This window comes from Eutrigla gurnardus (genome assembly GCF_963514095.1).
Source record: "Eutrigla gurnardus genome assembly, chromosome: 10".
Classification (NCBI taxonomy): domain Eukaryota; kingdom Metazoa; phylum Chordata; class Actinopteri; order Perciformes; family Triglidae; genus Eutrigla; species Eutrigla gurnardus.
The window spans coordinates 7,957,103-7,983,982 of record NC_139924.1 but is presented as its reverse complement, the minus strand read 5'-3'; the positions used below and the strand labels follow the sequence as shown (position 1 = coordinate 7,983,982).

At 41.6% G+C, this 26,880-nt stretch overlaps 1 protein-coding gene across 3 annotated transcripts in view; it reads right to left on the bottom strand.

Moving 5' to 3' along the window:
* The window catches only part of LOC311020372 (leucine-rich repeat and fibronectin type III domain-containing protein 1-like protein), a 138,744-nt gene that overhangs the window by 66,873 nt on the left and 44,991 nt on the right, over window positions 1-26,880 (bottom strand). For all 3 annotated transcript variants that reach the window (XM_084020370.1, XM_084020371.1, XM_084020372.1), the window contains exon 2: window positions 11,790-11,886. The gene's annotated coding sequence lies outside the window, so the exon portion shown is untranslated. The remainder of the gene's footprint in view (window positions 1-11,789; window positions 11,887-26,880) is intronic.

The following is a 26,880-nucleotide window of genomic DNA, read 5'->3' as shown; positions in this document are numbered from 1 at the left end:
AAGCTGTTGCCTTTGAAAGATGCATGGTATCGACTTTTTAAGAAGACATTTACGCTGTCAACTAAGACAAAGCTTGATCTAACTAATGATATGAGCTTTTTGGAGATTTTCTACCCCTGAAATGAAGAGACTTTTTGCTTTTGTGTAAGCGGTGTGAACGTCTAGACTTTGACGCGGGTCAAACAGTATTTTTCTCCCCGCTCAACCCACCATCAATCTTTGATGAGCCTCTTTTGATCTTTCCGATCTGCCCCACGTCCAGATACCACACACTTAGCCCAGTCTTCAGCTGGAGGAGAGGGGGGTAATGAACCCCCGATGCCAAGTGCCCTCAAACAAGAAACAGAATCCTCGGCTCTATTCTGCAGCTCACCCTGACCTTCCCCCGGAGGACGAGAGAGCAGACACTTTCTCTGTGGGGATCACTATTTTTACAGCCTACGAGGTGTGCTGTTCACCTTTTGCAATCATTGGGAAAAGTATGTGCTTGTTTCTTCTTCTTGCCAGAGCAGCATCTGCCATCGTATTTCAGTTCTTATTATTTAAACACTGATTTGATCCTTCAGAATTGGTCCAAAATATGTTGCACGCATTGAGAAACAAAGCTGAGGAGATGTAATCCCCCTTCTCTCTCTCCGTGCCTGGCCTTCTGCTTTTAACCTCCAGACTCCGCCCCAACCACGTTGACTTAGTGAACACCTGTGAATAGACTTATCCTCCATTGTAGGCCAACAAAGTGACCCATAAATGGATCAACAGGAGTTAGGAGTTAACCTAGAACTGCAACCTTGCTTTCAGCATGCTTGATCCAGTTTGGTCTCTGCTCTGCGTTAGTTTGAAAGGTTGAATATGGATTTCTACAGTATATTACATACACGGTATAGCTGCTGTGTCACTTGTTTGGCAGATTTTGAAATGGCAGTGAGCTAGCCCATTAAAGTGTACCTTCTGCTTTACTCAATCGCAGAGATAATGGAGCATGACTGTGCAATGCAAGTAGCTGCATTAACTTTTCACAAGGCGTCAACATAAAGAAATACTATAAAGTTAAACATATCCTGGCACACGCAAGAACAAGCCGATTACTATAAACCTCAAGGAAGGCAAACGTAAGAAAACTGGCTTAGAAGTTGAGCCGCATGCACTCCTAGTTGGCACTGCAATTTGCAATGTAAGTAAACAGCATAGATCGTCTCGTTTTTGACACTCTAAAAACTGTAATTGCCACGACTTACTCTGAAAAATGAGAAATTCAAGGAAACTGCTTTGACAGCTGTAAGGTCAGAAAAATAAAAAGATACTGTTGTGTTCCTCGTCTTAAAAATACTGTTATTGAATTTCTATTTGTGACTATGTGACGCTGCTGGTTGTTGGCGCTTTTATGTGGCTCATATTTGTCCCCCCGCCAATCCAAGTCGGTGTTATTATGTCTTTAGTCCCCCCCGCCCCATCATCGACAGCTCTCTCCAGCTCGGACCTGCAAATGCACACAGTGGCACAAACGGCTACACACCTCCACATACTCAGGTGCCGACACACAGTTGGCCAGACAAACCCTCATCTCCAGTGTGAAACTGATCCACCGCTGGGATCTGAGCCACACACACACACACACACACACACCATATGCACACGATGTCTTTCCAAGATCCGAGTAGGGAAGAAAAATGGATATTTGCTGATGACTTTTTTTGTTTGTTCCATACTGTATTTACTTGTCCTTGCTGTTTCACACTGTTCTGTTTCCTTCAATCTATTAATCTCACTCTCTCTTTATGTCATTATGCCGTTCTCTTGTTTTCTGATTGTGCTCCGTCTCTCTGTTCCTCTCGGTGTCGTCTTCCGAACGCTCTGCCCTGTCCCTGTCAGTAGACTGGATAATGAGGTGATTGTGGCTTTTGGCACAGTGCATCAGTGCTTGTCGCACTGCATTGCATTGCAATATTAACCACCACGTCCGTTTTATTGTAATGCTAACCACACACACACACAGGCACACACACACACACACACACACAGGCACACACCCACACCCTGCTACAGGCGTCCTGCTGCTCTGTCTGTCCTCTCTGGTCCCGGCCATCTCTGCTGCTTCCTCCCGTCCTCTTTTAGTCCAACATGATATTTAATAGATGCATCTCCTCTCTCTGCCACGCCACATTACAAACGGGCCATCTCCGTTACATCATTCCTGTTTTTCGGCTCCGATAGAGGGATGCAGTTACTTTATGTCACTCATGTTCTGTCCCTCGAACAGGACCAACATCCTCCATCTCACTCTCACCAGTGATGTGTGATATAATTGTCAGTTCCCAATAGGGGGGGGGCAATATGTCCCTAAAAGAATATCACAATATTTCAGTGTTTTTAGGCGATAACAATATATTTGACGATATGATAAAATACTGAATTATTCATTTCAAGAACATACAATTGCAACACAATAAGTGTTATTCTTTCATTTGTCAGGGTAAACAGTCTGCCTTGAAATATTGAGTAAAAACAAATATATATTGCTCAGTTCAGTTTCAGTTTAGTCAGTAGTCACTTTAGTTTGTAAACAGAATCAACTCACTGAAGTAGCTCCTATTTTATAATAATAACTTCTTCTTCAGTATTGCTTTCAGCCATGTTTGCTTTCACTCATGCTTGTTGAATGTTGTTGAGCTGCGTGACGCGTGTGAGCGTACATACGCAGCATAACGGTGTGACGTGATTACGTCAACCAATCAGAATATCACAATATGATTTTTTTTATCATGTAAAAAAATATACCAGTATTATCGTGAATGATATGATATGGCCCACCCCTAGTTCCCAACATCAATAATCCTATGTGTATACCTGTGTAACATAAAGGTCTGTCTGTTGTTTTATCTGGTTCTAACTCTCTCTCTCTCTCTCTTTGTCTGTCTGCCAAATATTAATATATAATCCTGCTTCTGATAATATAATTTGTTAATGTCAGATATGTTTCCATAAAAAAAATGTGTTAAAGGAATGTTGGCAAATTAAAATGTGGTTCATGTTTCCATGAACGACATCCAATAGAATACCTTTTCCCAGTGAAGATGCTTTGGTTATACACCACCAGTGACACTTCTACTCTTATTTTGAATTCTGATTTTTTTTGCGAGTGGCAGCGAGGCACACTCAAGACCACCTCAAATCTCTCAAGCTTTCTCTCCTCTCCTCAAATCTCTCTTTGTTGCAATCATTCCAACTCCTATTTCGACTGGTTTTGAACGTTGGGACAAGTAGCAGAGAGTAATCGTGGCACAGAGAAACCTCAAACTAGTGACAAAGACAGCAACAATATCAACACGACTGTACTGTGAGAACAACCGAGGCTTCATGGGAATAGGAAGACCTAGAAGCTGTTTGATCATCGGCTGTTTGATATGCTCGAACAAGCACAGCCAAGTCGACCTTGGAAAGTGTTAAACTTTAAAGAGCTGACGTGTGCATAAAGGCACAGAAACGGGACAGGCAACAAATACAACCCAGTCATCCGAATGGGGGGGGGGGGGGGGGGGGTCATCTTTCATCATGGTGTGTATTTTTTATGTTTGAATCTGCCATCATCAGGTATCTGATACTGCGGCCTTGATGCTCACAAGCCAAAGGACCATCAAGCACACATTGTGTTTTCCCCCCTTGTTTCCTTCCATCTATCTATCTGTCTCTCTCTCTCTCTCTTTCTCTCTCTCACACACACACATGTATATACACGCACACACACACACACACACACACACACACACACACACACACACACACACACACACACACCCCGTGTCAGTACACCCTGCATCTCTCCAAATACTCACTACTGTAGCTAATGGGGTTCTGACATCAAACGCTTCCCAATCTGAAACACTACTAAATATAGACCCTTTCTTTTCATCGGGTTTCCCTACATCTGTACTCTTTGCCTCTCCTTAATTGTTTCTTCATTAATCCCCTTTCATTCTTCCTACCATATTTTATTTCTCTTTTCTTTTTCCTATCGTTCATTCCGTTCACACTTTCTTCATTCCTTTCTTCCTCCTTCCTTCCCCTCTTTCCTCTGCTCTCATTCAAAATGTTGTACAGGTTCATGTCTGTCTTATTTTGCAGAGAGCAGCTCTGATTTGGTGATTGTAGTGATTGGGGAGTAATCATATTTTGGAGGAAGAAATAAATTGGGATGAGGGAAGTAGAACTGAGAGAGTGAAAATGAGTCGAGGAGAGAAGGGGAAGTAGAGGAGAGGCCAACAGGAACATGGGGAAAATAAGAAGCTGATCACGAGAGGGAGATAAAGGTAGAGACACGGGGGAAGAAAAGTAGAAAGTCTGAGAAATGAGAGGAGAAAGGAGGTTGGAGAGATGCGTGCTCTACTTGGTAAGCCATCACAGGGAAGCTTTCTCCATTCAGGAACTTGCCGTGCAGCTGTCGCTTCAGGGAATTGATCACACACACTCAGTCACAGATACAACACACACACACACGGATACACACATGCACACAGTATCTCTCTCTCTCTTTCACACACACACACATGCACTCATGCTTTGGGCTGTGCTTTGAACTGATCCCTGCCACTGGAGAGGCACACACACACACACACACACACACACACACACACACAGTGAGCTTGCTGATAATATTATCCTATGCCCTTCATATGGTAATACGGTTTTATTGCTATGAAGAAATATGAATATTATGGCTTTCAAAGGCAACTTAGGGAATTACATGGCTGTCATGGTTCTCAACTTCAATAGAATATTTATATTCTGTATTTATCTAGGGTCTCAGGCTGGCAAATCTATTAAGATGTATACCTTTGCCGTGATATGTGTCGGCATGTCATATAGTCACACCCATGAGAACGCACAAAGGTAAGCTGCGAGACACTTCATTGTGTGAGGGTCACAGTTCAATGGCACACATCTGGATGGAAAGGTGAGGCATGTAATAAAAACACAGCAGGATGAGGAAACACATGCACTCTTGCCATATAAATGTTAGTGTTTATATTGTACAATAGAAATTAAATAGCTGGTTTCTGAAAAATAAAGCTTTTGTTGTAACCAACCGTCATTTGCAATCAATTCCCTGCCACAACCGATTTAAGTGGGTCCAACCCATTTAACTCACGTTTCTCTCATTTCTCATATTCAGAAGTAAATTGATCATGTTCTCATATGGTTACAATGATCTATACTTATTATTGCTATTCACTCATCATCAGATGTGTATGAAAATTATCTAATTAGACATTGGTTTTTTACATTGTCCTCATTCTTAGCGCTCTTATTGTCACGACCGCTGTCCAGGGTGCTGAATCTGCGGCCGGCATTCCCCTACATTTTCACCGGTGGGCAGGAATCGTGCTATTTGTGGACTGATGGCCAGCGGTTGGCTTGTCAGCCTAATGATTTGACTCTACCAGTGCCAAGCCCCCTCTGCTCCAGAATCTAGTTTAAATCTGGAGCCATTTTAGATTTTCTGAAGTGAGAAGTTACACATTTGGTGTATTTCTGCGTTTGGATCCACTTGCATTAAAGCAATCCTTTATCTCTTTCATCCCCACCTCATGGCATATTTCATCAGTGTTCCAGGGATGATCGCCCTTTGTCAAGATGTTAACCCTCGCAACAGCTGAGCTCAAGATTATCCATCTGCAGATGCAGTCTGCCTTACAGAGAATGAATGCTTGAATAAAGTAATTGTCAAACATACTTACAACAATGCAGAAATCATAGCACATAACAAACATTCCAAGTTTACTGGAGAAGCTCATTGTAGTCTCTGATTTCAGTTTACTTTCTCCCACTATTTTTATTCTTGTAATATTGGAACGGTCATGTCTGCCCTTAACGTCCTTCTTTTTTCTTTTCTATTATTATTACATTTCTATTACTAGCCTCTTCCATTCCTGTTGCCACACAACAGACCTTTAAGATTGGACAATTTTGCAAAGAATGCCATTTTTAAAGAAATCTCACTTTTCACAAGATCTGAAATCTGCAAGTAACAACTACAATCAATTGATAAACACATGTTTACAACATACACACATACTCACACAAGACCAATATGGCTTGTTCTCTTTTGAGCTCCTTTTCTCAGACTGTCATAGTAACAACTTTGCTTTGGATTATCAGACCAACAGCATAATGTTGACACAAATTGATTACAATTGTTGCTAATACTTAAAATAATATAAAAACATGTTTTTTATATTTCCATATGTACAAATTGCACAGCACTACTGTACGTACCAACAATAGCAATATGCCTCTGCATGCATACCCAACTCTTTCCCAACAGATCGTTTAGATTCAGCTGAAATAGGATGAGGCAGCACAGAGATGATGTACGTGTTAACAACAATCACTTCACTGTGTAAACTGTGCTTTCTGAGTTGCAGTAAGAAAACTTCCGTTGTCAGAATGGTTATGTCTTTGACAAGTCCGTGATCAAGGGTTTAGAAAACCTACTTCGACGGGTTTTGAGCTTTTTGAAGAACAGTTTGAGAAAAGCAACATCCTTGAAAGAGCAAAAACAATACCTAGTGATGCATGTTTCACTGACAATCATGCTATTTAACTGTGGTGAGGAAAACACCATAATTAAATCAATTAGGTCACTGTGAAATATATTATTATTAGCATTTCCATGGCCCGGTCATTAATCTTGACTTGATCTGACATTAGCATATGTAGAAAATTGCTTTTAGATGAATATAAATACAATACACTGAATCACTGAATGCATCATAATGTCAATTTAGCAATATTTTCTCTAGAATTAACAGTGATAAATGAACCATCTATTGATCATCATGGATGATCTAAAGCAATGCACATATTAAAGCACAGATTAATTCCCAGTGAAATGGAATGTTTGAGCAGTTAACAGTTACAAAGGGATTTTAATTAAATCCTTTGCATTTTGATTGGACCGCTCAATGGCGGGCTGGCTAAAGTAGAGCCATTCAAAGCTACGGTTGTTGTAAGCTACTGCAGTTTGATGGATGGATGTGATGATATCGTTGGTTGTAATAGGTTGACATTTTACGCAGTATGACGGGGGATGTGATCTAGAAGGGTTGAAAGGGCATATTTCATTTCATCTAAACTTTTAGATATACACAAATACATTGCCCTCCACCAGTTCTATTCATTATTGTTCGTAACATTTGACCCGTGTGAGTAATTGACATCATGCAGCGATATTCAAGAGTCACATAAATGGATAGCACCAGGGGACCAGCTGCATACTCCAAACCAAATTTAATTTGGCATGTTTTTATGAGCCACATTACAGTTTTGTGAGTGGGGAAAGGGCACCGCATTTGGCATTTTGCCAATGTGCACAGGCTGATTAGCAGACCAACAGAAATGCTTGAATGCCTTGTTCATTGCTACTCAAAGCGCTTTAGCTTACAACTAGTCAGAACTCTTTCAACTGTAGAGGAAATTATAAACAAACCTGTGTACTGTTGTAATTTTGATGTAAATGCATTTCAAGTCACTCTTCTTATGTTTGGGTGTATGGACAGGTTAGATTGGAGGGGGAAAGTGACTTATTTACACATTTAAGATAGTCATGCTAGTTGAAGAATTTACACAGAAAAAAAGGGAACTGATGGGAAGCGGACTTGTGTGAACAAACGATATAAATGACCACAGACTGCAGAACTCACACAACCTCATGTTCAGGATTCGATTAAAGCGAAAATCCATTGTTTCTCACCAGCAAGACATCAACTTATTGAATTAAACATGTGACTTAATATGTTGATTCTAGCCTTTATTTTTCTTATTTGTAATTGAGAAAAGAACTGATGGTAAAGGAATGTATTTGCCTATGTACTCTACTGTGAGTATATGCATCTATGTATGTAGGAAGGATGTTCCAAAGGCAGTTGAGAAATGAATAATGGATACTGTACATATTCGGCAATATGACAGCACATACACTGCACTAAGCATGCAATTACACACGCAGACACAAAGGAATCAGTGTGACCTATTCCAGCATTTCTAGGCTTTGTGAACTTGAGCATCTTTAGCCCGGGAGAGATGTAGACTTCAAATATCCGATTCTCTCACATCAGTCCCCTTCAAGTTCCGAGATAACTAATCTCAGATAAGCTGAAACCTCACTGATACCACGCTGCATACGTTATCGATTCAGATATGTATTCTGTGAAGATTTCACATGGGGATAAAGGAGAACGAGAGAGACTGTATTGTGAAAGATACCAAATGGTTCAAAGGGAAAAAATCTTGAGTAATATTAGAAATGATTAGACTGATAAGAAGTTGGTTGTCTGACTTGATGCCTTTTTTTCCCTGAAAAGTTATATGAATGTCAGAAAGAAGTTACATCCATCATTGTTGGATGAGTGGAAGTTTTGTTTCCCTGCTCGGTTTTAACAAACTTAAATGTAAAATGGATGTTTTTGCCGTTTAGTTCACTCTAATAAACTGCTCTTGGCATATGTTTCTCGAGGGGGCTGGGAGAAAATAAGACGTGCGAAGTGCGAGGAAGGCAGGGAGGAAAACAATATAGTGGTACAAATTGTTTCCGCACCCACTGAAATGAAATCATTTTTTCAAACCACTTCTAAAATGGTGTGTACGCCAGTTAATAGACCGTAATAGGTTAACTGGGGAGAGCTTCTGGAGTGCAATTATGCCTTGCAGGACCTCTTCTGACAATCTGTTGTTCAGCATGCAGATCGACCCCATTGCAGTCGCTCAGAGGGAGAGCAAGTCGTCCTTAAATAGGGAGATCATCAGTTTGATCCAGGCTCCTCCGGTCCACAAGTAGAACACGTGTGTGTGTGTGTGTGTGTGTGTGTGTGTGTGTGTGTGTGTGTGTGTGTGTGTGTGTGTGTGTGTGTGTGTGTGTGTGTGTGTGTGTGTGTGTGTGTGTGTGTATAAAGACATTAAAGTGTTCAAGATGTAAGCTCAAAAATTGCTCTCAGACTGGACAATGCTGAGATACCAGCCTGTAAAGCACAAGGTAGCACCGCCCTAAAGCATAACCTGCTTTATCATCTATTTTACTCGAAATGGGACCATAATTCACAAACTGGACATCATGCTGTGTTGAAGAAGACTTGATTGAGACCATAAACTCATGTTTACAATTTTTACTGAGGTAATAAATCAGGTTAAAAATTGGGTAATTGTGCCTTAGTCTTCAAGTCTTACTTCTTTTTGCAACCAGTAAACTCCCCCCTTCACGTCTACTAGAAAGAATGCAAAGTTCAGGCACTATTGCACTGGTTTCACTTTTCAGGACCTTTTTTTGTGTCTGGTTTTCACTATTATTGGAAGAAACAGACTTTAATCTAGACACACTGAGCGCTTTTGGCGTCCATGTTGAAAAATGTGTTACAGTAATGACCCAAAGGACCATTATGAGAATGCTGCATTCACATAAAGTTATATTAACAAGGAAACTGCTGACTCTTCGAGTGAAACAACAGCTTTAATTAGCGGACGGTGTCAAATTGAGAATAGTGTTGCAAGTACGAGGTCACATAAGGAAAAGCTACTTCCATTTTCTCTTAAGATTTATTTTTATTATGTACAATAGTTTTCAACTTGTATTTGTTTTAATTACATACAGCAAAAAAGTACAGATGTGTGTATTTGGTGACAAACGGGTGCAAATGTGATGCATACAACCATTAAAAAGGGGGCTATAAAGATGTAACACAAAATACTGGCGGTGAAAAACGCTCACCTACACTGCCAGAAAATGTTTGCAGAAGTGTTACGGCTTTAACGGATTGCCCGACTTGTCTTCATGACTGCTTTTTGGGGAGCTGCCAGTAGTCACAAATTGATGACACTTCCAACAGAAAGAAGCCCAATAAAAATAAAAAACACCTTACATTCTGTGCTCCTGAAATAAATCAAAAGCGGTACAATCTGAAGAGGTAACGCAGTATCGTGGGTGGAGTTTCCCCCATGTTCTGTAGTAGCACTGACATACTTACACTCTACAGCATTTAGGTGAATGAAAAGGCAGCTTGTAAAGAGGGCAGTTGTGGGGGTGACATAGTCCTCTCAGTTTCCATCTTGATGAATAAATGTACAGTGGACCATTACTACAAGTCAACAGTTTCACTTCTTAGCTTTTCCCAATGATTGATAGCTCCTGATGGTTTCAGTATCGGGGATATTTTGTTGTTTTTGACCTTTGTTCCCACCGGTCCTCAGGGTTAAGCTGCGCTGTGGTCTGACAGGCTCACTGCCAAAATCTCCACTGTCTACAATCTGTCCTGTTACATGCCCAGCTGGTTTATGAAGGTTTAAATACGGCCTGTTCTACACGAATACTCCTGGCATCAAATCGCTGTAACAGCTGATACTGGTTTATATACTAGATGACAGATGAGAAACCAAATCTCAGCATTTGAAAATCACTATATACAGCACGTAGAGATGTCTAGATCTGTAAGACGGCAAACGGTTCCAGGGCTCTCAAGTTTTTAACAGAGTGAGATTTTGGCTGAAGGTACGTGTCCACAGGCAGCGTTATCTCCACGCTTCCCATTCATTGTCTATGTAAGAAGCCGTGCAATGCCTTTGCGTCGCGGCGAGTTTCGATAGACAGGGCGCCACCTCCCGCAAGCTCTTTCAAACTGACCGTTGTCGATCTAAAATAAAGACGGATTCAGCAACTGCATAGATTATTTCTCGCATAAAATGTTTTCAGAAACACATTTCGGTGAACTACTTTATTTTTAATTATCCCGGTAATTTGTCTGCGTGAGAAATATGTGGCGTGTGAGCGTGTGAACAGGTTGAAATATGTGTGTCCAATGCGCCCAATGTGTGAGACTTGAGAGCCCTGCTGTTCTCTTAAAAGTAAGAATTTTACAAATCTGAGTCCGATGCATCAAACCGATTGACTAGAATGTTGAACCCTTCAGCTTCTTTACATCTCTATAGCGAGGGAAAGCTAAATAGAGTAATAGTGTAGTAGTGTCAGTGCTGAAGTAATATACAGTATGCTGCAGCCCTAAATAACAGTCTATCCCTCTTTGATTTACATCCACCCATATATCCAGTATCAATAGCACTATGTGCTCTGTTGAGCTGCCTGCCTGCAAACCTGCCTGGCCCCTCTGCTCTCACAGCCCTACTAATATGTCTGTAACAGAGGACAGAGCACACTGGACCACGACACTGCTCTCTCTCTCTCACACACACACACACACACACACACACACACACACACACACACACACACACACACACACACACACACACACACACACACACAGGGGGAACACATTTATATTGACCCGTGAAAAGGTGCACTCAATCTCCTATTATTATAGTGCATTAGGTAGGTGGAAACATGGCTCCATTTTCACCCACTCACTCTGACACATACACAGGTGCATCCGAATGCCATGTGCTTTCCTTGCACACATCAAACTACTTTTTATTTATTTTATTACTACTTTCTACATGCCAAACAGTCAACTACCTCAAGTAAGAGAAATGAATTATCCACTAAAGTGTAACATGTACAGTTATGTCCATGTAAGGAAAGCTTTTAACGATATAAATCACAACATGAAATATTGCATCTAACTTCCCAAAGGGTATCATTAAAATGTTACTTAGCTGAACTGGCAACAGGTGCAAGCTCCATGTGACACCCAGCGGATTCCATTTTCCATCCCCAAATTAGCACTGCAGTCAGTTTTTATTTCATAAAGGGCAAAAAAATATATATAAGCCAAATCTGAATCCTCTCCTACCTTTATATGATGTGCTGTGATTTACTGAGTCTAAACATGGAGACGCATTGTGGCGACGGGTAGATGCAGTGAAAAGAGAAGAGATGGATCCAAAGACCTGAGAGAAGAGAGGAGAGAAACAGGACACGGGTTAATGCATACTTCGTTACATGGATATCCTTGACTATATCGACTGTATAATGCCTGCACATCCAATCCTTAGGTTATTGTAGCCCACTGTGCTGCATCACTGGTGTCATGAATAAATAGCTGCCAACACTTCCAGTAATGGAATCCTTACTGTGAGCACAGACACACGACTTGGAGACTGGCTGCTCTGTGAGGTTGTGCAAAAGCACGGCAAAGTGAATATCTGAATTTGCCGATGTCTTTAACATGTTCGCAAGATAATATTTGACTTATTGATGGTGTAAGATAAAAAATGTATTGGTTCACTATGTGATTATATATTCTCACGGGGGACATTGATGTGTGTTCACAATCCCACAGCTGACTGATATTGCCATAAAAAAAATCAGAGGGTTTGTTTTGTGGTCCTCTCTCCAGATATACAAAATACAAAAATTAGATTACACGCAGCCTGTTATCTTTCATCGTCTCATATCAGGAAAACCCCAGTGTGATTCAAACCTCTCCTCTAATGTGGCTTTCTACTTTCAACCCTGGCACAAAGCTCCTCCACAGTGTTTAATTCTCTAACATATGATATCAAGACCTCAGTTATGTGATTGGGAAGCAGAAACCCGGAAGTCAAAACGTCATTTAACATTTGGCTGCTGATATTTTCATTTTTATTTTTTTAACAAATTGACCGAATAAGAATCGAAGTGCTATCGAATTGAAAACCAACAGTCTACGTTTGTGTAATCAGTGCCTCACACACACACACACACACACGCACACACACACGCACGCACACACACTTTGGCAGTCAGTTTCTCCGCAAGCTGCAGGTTATTAGAAAATCATTACTCACATCAGAGTCAAAGTAACACTAAGATCTGACACATCGGTGGGACAGCCAATCATTTTGTAGACAATCAACGTGACGGTGAACGCACGTGGATAAGCAACATCTATTAATGGCAATGTTGCCACGTTTTCCCTCACACACATCCCGAGCAGCGACGGCACCATCGGAGTGGCAGATCTATTTGCATGCGTGTTCTGGTCATCAGCTCTGTGGTTCCTCTGATAACACACACTGATTTTGACGTTATGTATTGTAATTATTGCAGCGGGTGGAAAGCATACATCCTCGCAGTGACAGCACCATGTTAATATATAATGTGTATGTTTTCTCTTTCATGGTCTTCACTTCAACGTATGAAGCTGCACACTTTATTCTGTATCTACGATGATACACAAGAGGATACTCTGGTGTGATGAGTTGATGCTGCAGCTATGTTTAAATCCCTCGCCTTCCATGAAATACTTCAAATGATAGCACACCTCTGTGGGGTGGCTTTTATGAACCCATCTTAAAATACGATATGCCCATTTTTAATAGGCAGAAAAAAAAGAGAGAAAAGAATCCCATCTGGATTTCAACAATCTATTAAGCCTCGTAAGTCTTAGGGGAGGGAAAATTATTTGTAATGATAATAATGTATTACCTTGTATTTAGAATGTTTTAACCTGGAAGTAGTTAACTCATCTCTTTAACTTAATTAATGGCGGGGAAATTTTGTGCCCAGTGAATTGCCAAATTATGCTCTTCAGCTATTTAATATCTCCTCCTTTCTCTTTTGATCAGGAGCACATCTTTCCTCAGCCCAGGTTCATTTCAGGTGCTATCCAACCGCTCCACAATCTCCAAGCTGATTTTAATTACCTTAACATAGGTGGTTTACAGCGATATTTTATCCATTAAAATAAGTATAACATAGTTTCCAAAACAAAACATGGAACTATCTTCAACATTAGTATGAGTGTTGATCCCTTCCAACAACTGAAGTCGAATATTTCATGTTTGATTGTAATACTAATTGAGTGAAAATAGAGTTAATCCAACAAAGAATTGCTACACCGGTAATTGACATAATGAGATGCCTGGTGGCGTTCTTATTAAAGGCTCACAAATGAGGTGCTCAAAATGTATTCAATTACAATTATAATACATTTTTAACACGACATCCATTAACATCATTTCACTTGTATTAAAGTGTGAAACTTTTCTAACACAAAAACTACAAACCCCCCCCCTCCCCCAAAAAGCCCAATTAAATGAAGCTTCTTCATGAAGCTTTTCTTTTGAATCTATTTTAAGCCTCCTATTAAGCACCTTCAGGTCTTGAACCTGTCTTTTTATAAAACCTCGCCTTTTCGCCTCGTGTTAACCGTCGCGCTGCTCATCGGTCTTGTGTGATCTTGAAAGTCGTTGGCATTCCACTCAGTTTGCCTCTATATTTAGCATGTGTTCTCTCGGCTATATTAGATGGTGGTGAGATGACCTGGCAGTGTGCATGAATACGAAAACGAAGTGTGTGTGTGTGTGATGGCTTTTTATTGACAATCGCCCTGATAGTCTCGCTTTGAACATAAAAGTAAAAGAAGAATCAAAGAGTGATGGGTTGGGTTGGGGCAACGGCAGGTCTAAATGATTAAAATAAAGAGGGCAGAATCACCCACACTGAAGCACACACCCTTCCCAGAACGCACGCATGCATTTTCTGACCTGTCGTTTATAGTTTTTTGATGAACCCCCTCATGGCAGCCTCTCTCCGTCTCTCTGCTTCCCTTTTTTATTTCGTTTTATTATACGGTAGCACAAGTCCAGCTATTAGCTGCCCAGTAGGCAAACTGCAGACGTGTGATTCACCAGTATGAGAGGGCAAAGTGTTACCTAGACTACTGTATTTTATCCTGGGGTCTAGTGTGGAAAATTATATGTATTTGATCTGACGCATGCTGTCCCAGCTGTACAAAGTATACTATTTGACAATATAAAGTATGTATGTTTTTATTCTGGTGCATATGTCGCTCTCTTTATCGTATATGTAGCGTATGGACGGTATGAAAGACTTTCCAGCACATGTGGACACAGATTCATAATGATAACATAGTGTTGAACTTTAATAATTGAGTCAAACCTTCTGATAAAATATTACGAGAGGCCACTCAATAAACGTGAAACACCAGTATGAATTATACTTAAAAATGTCACAGTTACTTAATACTGCCACTGACTCAGTGTTGTCATCCAGTTTTCCTATAGTAGATGTATTGATCGATAGTAAACCAGTAACAAGTATGACATAAGCTATTCAGATACTACAAGGAGGCTCCAAGGTGAAGAGCAGCATCACTTTAGACTCTAGAGAATTCAAAGGAAAGGAACAGGAAACGAGAGAAAGAAACGTTATCCCAGGTAGAATCAGATTACATTATTGTTAAATCTGTCTTTTTGGCAAGAAACAACATTATCATTTTGTATAGATTTGCATCACAGATGCATTTGTTTGCCAGTGGAGCCTCTTTTCACAGCACAGAATGATGGAAAGTAAATAAACTGTGTATTCAGGATTCGTATACACACAACATGTCTTGCTTTAAGCCCAAGAAATAAGTTAAGGCAGAGTGTCGCCATGTTTGGAATGAAACGAGCTCTGTGGGACTCTGGCAGTCAGGACTCTGTGTTAATCCACATAAGTGCCGTCTTCCTGCTGTGAGGCCCTGGCCCATAGTGAATTTTTCAGTTTGGATTTAACTACAGCTCCACTGTCACATTATGTGCTGTTATTGTAATCATTAGTGACTACCTTAAAACCTTGCAGGTTTTTTCGTCTTTTTGTCTGTGATGATGTTTGCATTTGTCGCTGGCTTTTATGTCTGTGAATGTGTATTTGGATTTGGAAAGTCATCCCCTTGAAAGAAAAGTGAAATTGTATTTCATCGAATTTAAGGGCGGTCTGATAAATCCATCAGCGATTTGTTCCAAATAGTTTGAAGACTCATGAATTCAGAATTGGAACATTTTCACTGCACATTTGGCTGTACTCTGGCCTGCTCTTTAATTCACTTAGAGAGCGACACAGCTGGATACACGCGCGTGGGCCCGGTTCCACATCTGCAGTTTCACCGTCTGTCTGATCTAGATTTTCCTCCGAGCCGCGAGGGAATCTGGCAAGATTCACATTCATAATCTATTGAAAAAAGATATAGGCCTACAGGATATATCATATGCAAATTAATATGATTTGGTGATAAAAATGCATCCCATTCTTGCCAACGATTTTTGGCAATAATGGGATGCATTTTCCCACTTCAACAGAACGAGAGAAATGAGCTCCCATGCCTGTTGTAATGCCCAATGAAAATGATTCCCTCAAAACACGCCCAAACATTTCCAAGTGTAGATGTGCTGTCACCTAGAACAGAATAGGTCGGCATGAAAATGAGAAGTGTTGTCTTATGGTTACAAAACTTCAAGTAAGACCTTTGCAGGCTTTCCAGCTACAGCGTAGATATTTCAGTAAAGATATTTAAAGATCTCATAATAGCCTATAAGCACCCCGCTCTCATCTCACCCCATCTTTTCTGTCCCTCTTCTCTTCCAGTCTTCATGACGAACCGCATCGGGCTCTTCTGAACCCCTTTTTTGCGTACATGCACTCCTCTCTCTGTCATCCATCACACTCCGTTTAATCCACCACACCACTGCTGCTCCTCCCTGTGCCTTCCTCCCTCCTTCAGATGCAGTATAATTATCTGGTCATCACTATCAGAATCATTCTGTTTCCTCATTATAAACCCATCTGCTCCGCTCCGCTTTGCAATCCAACCGATATGACATAAACACACAGTAGCACGGATGCTGAAGCACACACACACACACACACACATGTCTCTCTTTCTCTCTCTCTCTCTCTCTTTCTTTCTGTCCCCGTACTGTCTCATCACCGGAGCCACTTGAGAGACTGCACACATCAGTGTAACTGGTGTGGGGTAATTATGTTGAGAGGGAGGTAGAGATGTTGGACTAATCTACTGAGATCCATCGAGAAATGAAAAACTGTCACACACACTCTTTTTCTGTGATCGTCATGTCACCGAGGCAAAAGCACCTTTTTTTTAAAGTGCTATAATATATATATATATTTTTTTATTTTATGACCGTAGTTGTCTGGCTGATTGTAGGTCAGTGTTAGTGTTGACTGCAGCACTCTTAGAGGTAAGGTGCTGACAGAGACTCCATGTGAGACCTCCACAAATGTGGGATAAGAGAAACTGTCGCCATGGCTACAACAAGTTTGCTAATCAGAGACCATTTAATCAACAAATAATTGAAGCTGCTTTTCTCTTGAGAAATTAATACCATTCAAAATGACCTCATTACACTCACCGTAGTGTTTATCAAGACTAATTTTGATTACACATTTTAATCTCCTTGATAATCATTCACATTTTAGTAGGGGACGTAAGCCTATTAGTGGCTGATATTTAATTTTTTAAACATTTTTAATAAAGCAAAAAAATGGAGGAAAACGTAGGGCACGGGGCAATACCATGTGACTTTAAATGCATGCAGCAGCATATAAATATAAAGCCACAAAGCAATAAACAGAGGAGGAATAGCAGTCGCATAAAGCATTCCTTGAGAATGAAAGCAGCAGAAATAATGTATGAATCTCAGGAAACATATTTCAGTGGAATCCATTTGTCAAACGCGTGTGTCTGCCAAATGCAAAATACATTAATGAATCTAATAAACTGCAAATTACTGGGTATATTAGTGAAGTGCAAAAACGTCTATCAAAAAGCATTTGTTCTAGTTAAACGTTGACGTGATGACCTCTAAAAGCCCCCCCGGCTGACAGCCAAGCCTTTTAGCACTACACACCCACACACGCACACACTCACACACACACACACACACACACTACATCGCAGTGGGAGAAAGTAAGTGCCTGCAGTAAGTGTGTGTAAGGGTGTACACACACTGATCTGGACGCAGCTTAACATTTGATATTCAGCCCCGATGTTGTGTCATTGGCCATGCTCACACATATGTGCCCAGTGCACTTAAGAACACTAAGGCTTGTAGCGACAAGCACACTAGTGCACAAACGTACACACAGCGGCGCAAATATGGAAGCTGTGTCTGGCACTCTCACACATATGGATTCGCACTCGATGGCTGAAGGAGGATCACGGCTATAGCTGGGGGATATGAGGCCAAAGGTTTATCAGTAAATAATGAAAATGAGCATTTTCAATATGACTAGGAATATAAAAATACATAATATCCGGTCACCGTAACACCACTTAAGGGGGTCCCGCATCGACATGTTAACCATCCAATTATTTCTTTTACATAATCACTGGTTACAGGCACATTGGCCACTGTATTATAAATAGACACACATGCTAAACTGCTAATTGAGGCCAATATATCGGTATCGGCAGACAAGCTTACTGAGTTAAGTCCAATACATCAGTTAACTCTTCCCTGGCTGTATTTGAAAGCTATATTGGAAGCAGATCTCTCCAGCAGTTAATCCTCCGGTCCGTGACTGCCAAAACGTAGCAGTCTTAAAGGAGGGTTGACAGACAGCATAAGAGAGGAGAAAATAGTTCTGAAAGTGAAAAAGTGGGTTGACGGGGCGATGATGTACGCCGTAGTGTCACTTCATGAAAATATTTCCGTAGCGTGCCGAGGGATGACAATTATGTCATCTTAAAAACCCCCAAAAAAGGCACAGCACAAAAACACAGTGGGAAGCTCACAGTTGACCACATGAACCAGTATACGCCTTCTCGGTTCCACAGAGGGTCACAGACAGGGGACACACACACACACATCCCCGCACAGACACGCACACACATCGAGCCCCAGCTGTGCGAGGGATTAGAGATTAGGAGACGGGAAAGAGGATGAATCTATCCGAACACAACATTAGCACACATACACATCTCCAAACATTTACCCTACATATCAGCAGAGATAAGTTGGGACGGTGTGCAATTCACAGTCGGGCTCGCAATATGAATCCGTCTCCGGCCGTACCGGCAAATAAGCTCCTCACATCTTTTGATAAACAATTGCAACGCCAAACAGTGTATGAGCTCGCTGATAATGTCACCCCTATTCTAACGATAGGGTACGTCCAATCAGATCTCCTTGTTGCCGCCATCTGTTATTCATCGTTCCATTTGTTATTCTGCTTTCCTGTTTGTGCTGTTGTTTGAATAGAGGCACTCTGCAAAGCACTAGAATCGGATGATCTGTGTGATGTTTAACACACTCTGGGGTTTCTGAATCGGAGACAGGAGCTTTCTGTAGATTGAAGTCCATTTAAGGGAAATAAAAGAGGCATATCAACAGAAGAAAGCATGAATTATTTCTGATGGACAGGCCAAGTTTGTTTACAAATCTAGATAAGATCATTGGCAGTTATAATAGCTGTGCTTTTGCCTGCAGGAGGGCTTTGCTTTAGGGTGGGATAGCTGTTCCAACAGCACGATATGTCATTTTATTTTAATAATGAATAAAGGGGAGTTTACTAATTCATGCAATGAAACCTGGCCGTCAGCCATCGTGCAGCTTCTTGTGAAAAACAGGTTGAATTATATAGAGAACAGAAGTTTTAATTTAGTTCTAAGAGATGACTGGCTGAGAGGGAGGAAACGAGAACGGGAGGGTGTAGAGGGGGAGGAAGGGAAGATAGACAGACTTGAAGAACGCTGGAGAGACTTTACTGCATATAAATGGTATGTCGCCATTTGTGTCCGTCTTTATGGCCTCTTGGGGGTTCGGTGTCAATCAATATGACTGCCTGTGAGTCACCCCGATAGAGGGAAAACCCAAATTACTGGAAGTGATCCCCAAAACACTTCTCGACATGAGCCCATCAAAAGTAAACACCCGCAGCGGGACGGGTTTTCTAGGATAAATATTAAACACAACGTCCCCCAATCTGTCAAACAAAGGCTGTGAGTGTTCAGGCGACAGGTGATGTCTGGAGCATAATGGCTGTGTCCTGCCTCCAGGCTGACTTTGCCACACGGCTGATGATGACTGACAGCTGCCTTTGGTGTCCTCTCTTCTATATGCAGCGTCTCAGTGTTGTCTGCCTCCTCTCCTCTTAGAGCTGTCAGAGAGTATGTCCGGATGAATCTGGAAAAACGTGGCCTACTCGTGACAGCCAAACTTCCCATATATGAATCATCTGATAGTCATAAGGATTACTTCCCAGCCTGTTATGGTTGTTGGTCTCAGAAATGCCCCTGAATGTGTCATCATGTTTAGGAGATGGCATTTGATTTTATAGAAAGCTTGTGCTAGAAATGTGGACATGGGGTTTAAAAGAGTGCCTGTTTAAACATACTATGCAGTTGCATTATGGGAGCTGTAGGCGCAAACCTTTTCGGAGCTTGACCTAAGAACTAAAAGTCTGGATGTCTCACACCCAACTTTATAGGTAATGCAATGTCAAATAGCCGGCTTGTGTACGTCAGATCCACCCGTCGCTCCTCCGCAGTCCAAATATTATAGTCACTTCTGTTCACTGGTTGCAAAAATTGATGGTGACAGCCGAAATGCCGAAACTCGAGGCTCTAAAATCGTAGTCCACAAACCAATAGGTGCTGTCACGATGAATGCATCCACTTCTCTTACACAGTCTATGGTTACACGACATTTGTCAGACATGAACGGGACTTCTCATAGTTGACTGCAAACCAAGACCTTCTCTCTCCCAAGCTCAACTAATAAAATGGGCCGCGCAAAACTGTTCCTTCCTTGAACAGCTCCAACAGAGTTACATGAGGATTAAACTTTTTAAACAGTGATGTACCAGAACTTACTCTGACAATAAGTTGAATATTGCACCAAACCTGGCTTCTACAATGTTGACATTATGTTTTTAAATGAAACTTCTTTAGAAGTCGTCTATGACCTTGACAGATTGAGCTCCCTCAGCAAAGCATGGGCAAGTTCCAGACTATACACAAAACAGTACACCCTTTCAATCTCTCTTCTAACGCACACAAAGCACCCATGTGCAAAATCACACACACACACATGCACACACACACACAGTGATGATCTTGCACCGGCTTCTCTCATCCGAAACAGTTCCCCCCCCACCTCCCAACCACTTACAGCACCACTATTTCTCTCTATTTAGCCTGTCCACATCACCGGGGAGGCACTCCGTTGTGTGTGTGCGTGTGAGTGTGACAGAGTGTGTGTGTTCCACTCCACCAGAGTGAGTTGATAGGTTGTGATAGGTCTCAGGGAGAAAGCCAGACCACGGCAGTTAACACTGACCTCTCCACCGCGTTCTCCCCACCTCCCACACAACACCACCACCTGTCTCCCTCTCACTGTCTCTCCCTATCCCTCTTGCTCTGTCTGTCCCGAGCTCCTCTTCGTCTATCAGCGTGGCATATTGCACCCCCCGTCTTCATCTACTCTGCATCGCCCCTTCTCAATTTCTTTATTCTCAACGTTCTCCATGCTTCTCTATTTGCACCATCGTCCCCTGCCTTTCTATTTTTTCCAGTCCTCGGCAGATAAGCAAGTTGATTTAATATCCCCAGCTCCGTGCTCTATACCCCGTTCTGCTCCCTCTCCATTGTCCCTTTCTTCCCTTTCTCCATCTCCTCTCGTTCACCTAAGGGCGATGACGCCGATCATGCAGCTTCTTTGCGTGTCACACTGTGCGAGATGGATCTAATAAAATGTTGGTCACGTTCTGTGTCTCTACGACTGTGCGGCATCAATTTTGAGGCGTGTCAGATGGTGTCATGAATACCTGGTGACTGGTCACACCACCATTTGAATAGAAAAGTTTTAGTCCAGAGAATTCTACACCAATTTATTTTTGTATTTTAAAGAGTAGTTATTACGCTCCTTTTCTGATGCATATTTCAGGTTACTATTTGAACATGATTACATGCTTTATGCTCAGAAAACATTTTATTTCTTCCATGCAGACAGTGCTGCAGAAGCTCTCATCCCCTGGAACACTCTCTTTGAGCTCCTGCCCCTCCCTCCCAAAAAGCCCAGTTTGCTCTGATTGGTTAGCTCCTCCACTCTGTGGTGATTGGTCAATCCTTTAGTGTCTTCGTCAAGCAGTTCAGCATCAGTGTTTCTGTGGGGAACAGTAAGGGGACCGTGTACATGCAACTATTCAACACACTAAAGGAAAGGGCAGCATTATCGGTCCTCTTTAATTGGATGGAGAAACACATCAGTGTCATTGCGAGAGTTTCTACATTGGCCAAAGGAGGATGCGTCTCCCAGTGAGATCCAGGATGTGATTCGACTGAGCGAAACTTGTCACCACATGTCTCATGATTGTCTACTTTTGTACAAGATAGCCCATCATTGTACATCGTGGAGCGCCTTTTGCTCCTCAATTTCAATCAGTGGTTTGACCTTGAGTTGTTAGTCTGCAACTCTCCAAACTGTTCCTCCCCATCACCCTCATTAACATCCCCCTCCATCCACCACGTCAGCCTCTCTATTCAAAATCCTAACTCGCTCTCTATTTGGTCATCTCTTCCGCCATCTGTTCCCCCTCCTCTACATGTGTCACCCTCTCACTCCATTTCCCGCGTTTGATCACTGCATCCTCCAACTGCCAGCCCTCCATCCCTCCCTTCTCCATCCATTACCTCCTCATGTGTGCATTCCACACTTTCTTATATATTGGAGTTCATCCTACAGTTACTGTCAAAAATTAAATGTAATTTAAATTTTTTATCGACTTCTTTGCTTCTATCCCTTTCTTAATAGCCTTCGCTTGTACTTTTTTTGTTTAGTTTTACTGTCCTCTCTACCTCCATGTCACAACTGTAATTTTGCCTTACTCCAGCCCCTGGATCTGCTCCTCCTTGCCTCCCTTCACTGTGCAGTGGTCATTCATTGATCTGTTTGTCCACCCGTGTGTGTGTGTGTGTGTGTGTGTGTGTGTGTGTGTGTGTGTGTGTGTGTGTGTGTGTGCGTGTGTGCGTGCGTGCATGCATGTGTTTGTGTGTGTGTGACTGTGCAATGATAATGAGGGGGCTGGCTGAGCTAAAACTTTGCAATATGACCCAATCAACCCTCACTAATAAAAGAACTTCCATTTACACACACACACACACACACACACACACACACACACACACACACACACACACACACACACACACACACACATAGTGCTGCAGTGAGCCATGGTCACTGTGACACCCCATATATCCTGTGGTTCATTCCTCAACGCTTTGTTTCCCCAGGACCTCATTACTGTGCAATTTAACAGGCAAATTGGGTCTTTCTGTGTTTCATCTACTGCCTCTGCTTAGTTTTTTATGCTTAGTTTTTTATCCTTGGCAGAAAGGCTTGTTTGTCTCTGAGTTTTGTTGTCTCAACCCCCCCCCCCCCCCCCCCCCCCCCACCCTTTTTTTTTATTGAAAGATGTGACAAGAACTTTAATCAAAGGTTGTCAAAATTGCAGAAAATCCCATGGTATAAGTAATAGGTGACATTTTTAGACAAACTGCTGCCGGCTTTGTTGACAGGTTATGTGTGGTAGTGACTCAATAAAATCAGATTCTTGTAAACATACAAAAACATTCACCAAATCTCTCAAATACAACCAGGATGTATCTGGAAAATGCTACCTTTGTTTGTCCATTTTTTCTCTTGGGCTGTTGTCTTCTACTGTCTCTCTCTGTGTCTCTTATGGCCCATCCAACTTTTAATTCATTTTTGAATGCTTTCCAGCATGACATGGTGATCCTCGTATTTTTTGCCAAAGTAGAAAATGTGAAGTGCATTCACCGAGGCTCACATTCAGGGCTGAGATAAGCACACATAATAGGGATTTATCTGCAAAATTGTGGCCGTTAGCATTCAGACACAAGCGCTTGCGAGACCCCTCCAGAGCTGCTACATGTGCTGGGTGGAGTGGCATTTACCAAAAAAACAAAAGAAAAATCCAGTATAATACAACATCATGCTTTGGAGACAAAAATGCCCCAAAGACAACTGAAGCCAGTGTGCATTTTTGATTAGACTCACTATTCAATAGTCACTAAAAAGATGACAATTTGATTTCATTCACTTCAACTGATATTGCATTCAGCACAGGTAACATCCGAAGCCTCGAGCCATTTTCTCAAATTGGAGCAGTGGATAATGTCGTCCACTTTAACAAAAAGACAAAAAGAAACACACTATATTGTACAGCTTATTAACCACTATATACAAACCCACTGTGCTGCTTTTAAGCCTGTGTCTCTTAATTCCTCAGTTTCTAAAACAAAAATAGCAAACACAAAATGCTAACATTAGATGCTTGGCAACAAGACTTGTATAAGATGGAAATGGCCTGATTTATATATTCTTAGATACAACACCACAACTCAAAGCTACTAGACAGATGGGGAAAGCCTTCTCATGCCGTTTTCATCTTGGCTCAAGTCCCCAAGCTCTCACCTTACATGTACCAACTCTAAATTATAGCCAATTAATTATTTGCTTCATTATAAAAATGATTAGTGGTCAGAAAACCACTTGATTTCCTTTGGCTGTAGGGAAAACAGGGGGGACTTTACCATATAAAGCTGAGTACTGAGTCAATTATTTAAAACACTGAAGGTTCAGGGAGAAAATAAATTGGTAAAGGTGATTTAGGTAATGCAATTAGTACTTGTTCGACATCCCGTAATACGAAGGCAACCAATAGTATGACAGCGGCACAATAAACACACAGTTACTTGCACAAAGTTAACCTTTCGTAACACGCAGCTCTTATATTCACCGGAGAGCTGTTGCAACATCCTACAGCAAAGCCTGCTTTAAAAAAAAATCATATATTTAGCACTCGGTTCTTCAGGAAGTAAAAAAAAAAAAAAAAGAGGATTAAAAAAAATCACTACAAGTGTGCGGGGCTGCTTAATTGCCAGAAAACTGCCTTGAGTTCACCCCGGCTCATACATACCACAGTATATCATCAATATTTTACAGCACTTCAGCTTCCACCCTTATTTTACTTTTTAAATGAAAGAGTGTGAAGTATAAGAGCTCTTCCTGGTCGATGATGGACTGCCACCCACTGTGCTCTGTTTGCGGTCCCTGGGGGCTCAGTGGAGATTCCAGGAAGAGAAGTTTGAATTGCTTTAAAATCCATCCACACTCCGCCTTTGAGACACGGACTGAGCAGACAGAAATCCTCCTGTAGCCAGCATAAATGAGAGCTGATTTATGGAGACAAGGGTGAAGAAAGCATGAGAAGTGTCTCTTTAATGTGCAACCCATCTGAAGCTATTATCATATCTATATATTCCTGTATCCTCGCTGAAATGAGTTTGCAGCTCGGTGTCCTGTTTCGCTAAAAAAAAATTCCAACTGGATTTCCTAACGGCCACTGCTGCGTGTGAGGATTAGTGCCCGTTATTTAGTGAGTGACAGCTCTTACAACAATGCGAGGGCGTTCTTTTCATTTTTTTTTTAACAGCAAGTGATAAGTGGTTGTATTGTGCCCTTCTCAAATGATTGGCCATCGTTCTTGCTGTTATTATCGTCGGTACACCCCGGCTTTCAGCAGCTTTTATTTCATTTTTACCAGCTGAGTGGGTCATTTTCAATTAAAAAAAAAAAAAAAAAATGTAATCCAATATCAATTTCTATTCATTTTTTTTTTTTTTTTTTACACTGTTGCTATTGTTCCGCTTTTTCCAGATTTCATCTATTTTTTTATACATGCGGTTTCGGGGATTAGCATTTCATGGGGATGAAACAGCTCCAAGGGTGTTGCGCTTCTGCTGACCTTGGGCCAAAATATCGTCAATGTAATTCAGCCATAATGTCTTCGGTGAAGAATCCAGAACTGTGCCTCACAGTAAGATGATCCATAATGTATTTATACTTTCCTCCTCAGATTCCTACCGTACAGCAGCACACTAAACTAATCATCTTTCACTCAACGTCTTGATATGCGTCTCTGCCACGTTTTTTTTTATTCCCCTTTTTAGCTGCTGACTTCTGAGCCCGTGTCTCAGAGAAAAGGTTGATCATGAGGATGATGGAGGCATAATTGAATCACTTAGAACAGGGACTTTCTTTAGATCTCGCTCAATCCCACAAGGAACACCTGTGTTTCTGTTAGGAAGCAACTCACTTCCTGCCTGACAGAGCGAATGAAGCCAGTTTTAACAAGAGCTGTCGCACCTAAATTGTAGTCACATCAATGTAAATTGGTCTGAAATATCTTTGATATCAAAATGCCTGCATCATTCCATGCTATATCAGTGTGTAATATCTTTCATCTTAGAAATAGGCAAACATTTTTTGTTGTTGTCTTGGTCCAGGGCTTTTTCAGGTTGTAATTTCTGGACTCGTGGTGCTCTGCTATCTTTGTCCTACTGAATGTGCATTTCCAGCTGATGTATTATCATTCCATTAAATTAGACCAAGATCTGCCAAAGGTCTGACCATATTGGCTTTTATGGTTTTATATCTTCTTTTTTATTGTTATAATTATTATTATTATTGCAATGTCAAACCACTGCCTTTTAATTGAACTGGGCTCTGCCTCTTGTTTCACAAAAATCACACTGTTTTACTTTCCATAACTGTAATTACAACGCCGACATTACAACAAGCCGTAATTCTATGCTAAGGACCCACTGCAGCTCTCATTTACCGCTGTTTTTGTCTATTAACAATTGCAAGTGTGCACTGACTCAACTCCACGAGCAACCAGCCACAGACAGTCGAGTGACCACTTTCAACAGTAAAAGTTCAAGTGTGAGGGATTGGAAGTGGAGTGGTGGTTGGATGGAGATTTAGCTAGCCTGGTAAACTGCGGCAGCGGCAAACCGGCGTAGTAAGCCTAAGTCACCTTTCAACCCCAGGGCTGAGTGGTGCCAGAGCCAAGTCAGCAAAACGCAATGCAGCGGGGCTTCTCATGTGGAAAGGAGAACAGAAGCTGCAGGTTTATAATGACGGAGGTGAGGGAGTCGGTATTAAGGTATGGTTAGAATAGAGGGAGGGGAAGACAGGCATACAAATAAGGACACAGATAAAAGAAGGCAGACAGGCAGGGTTGCTCCACATGAGGCACTCTGGTGTCATCCTCAGGCTTCCCCGAGG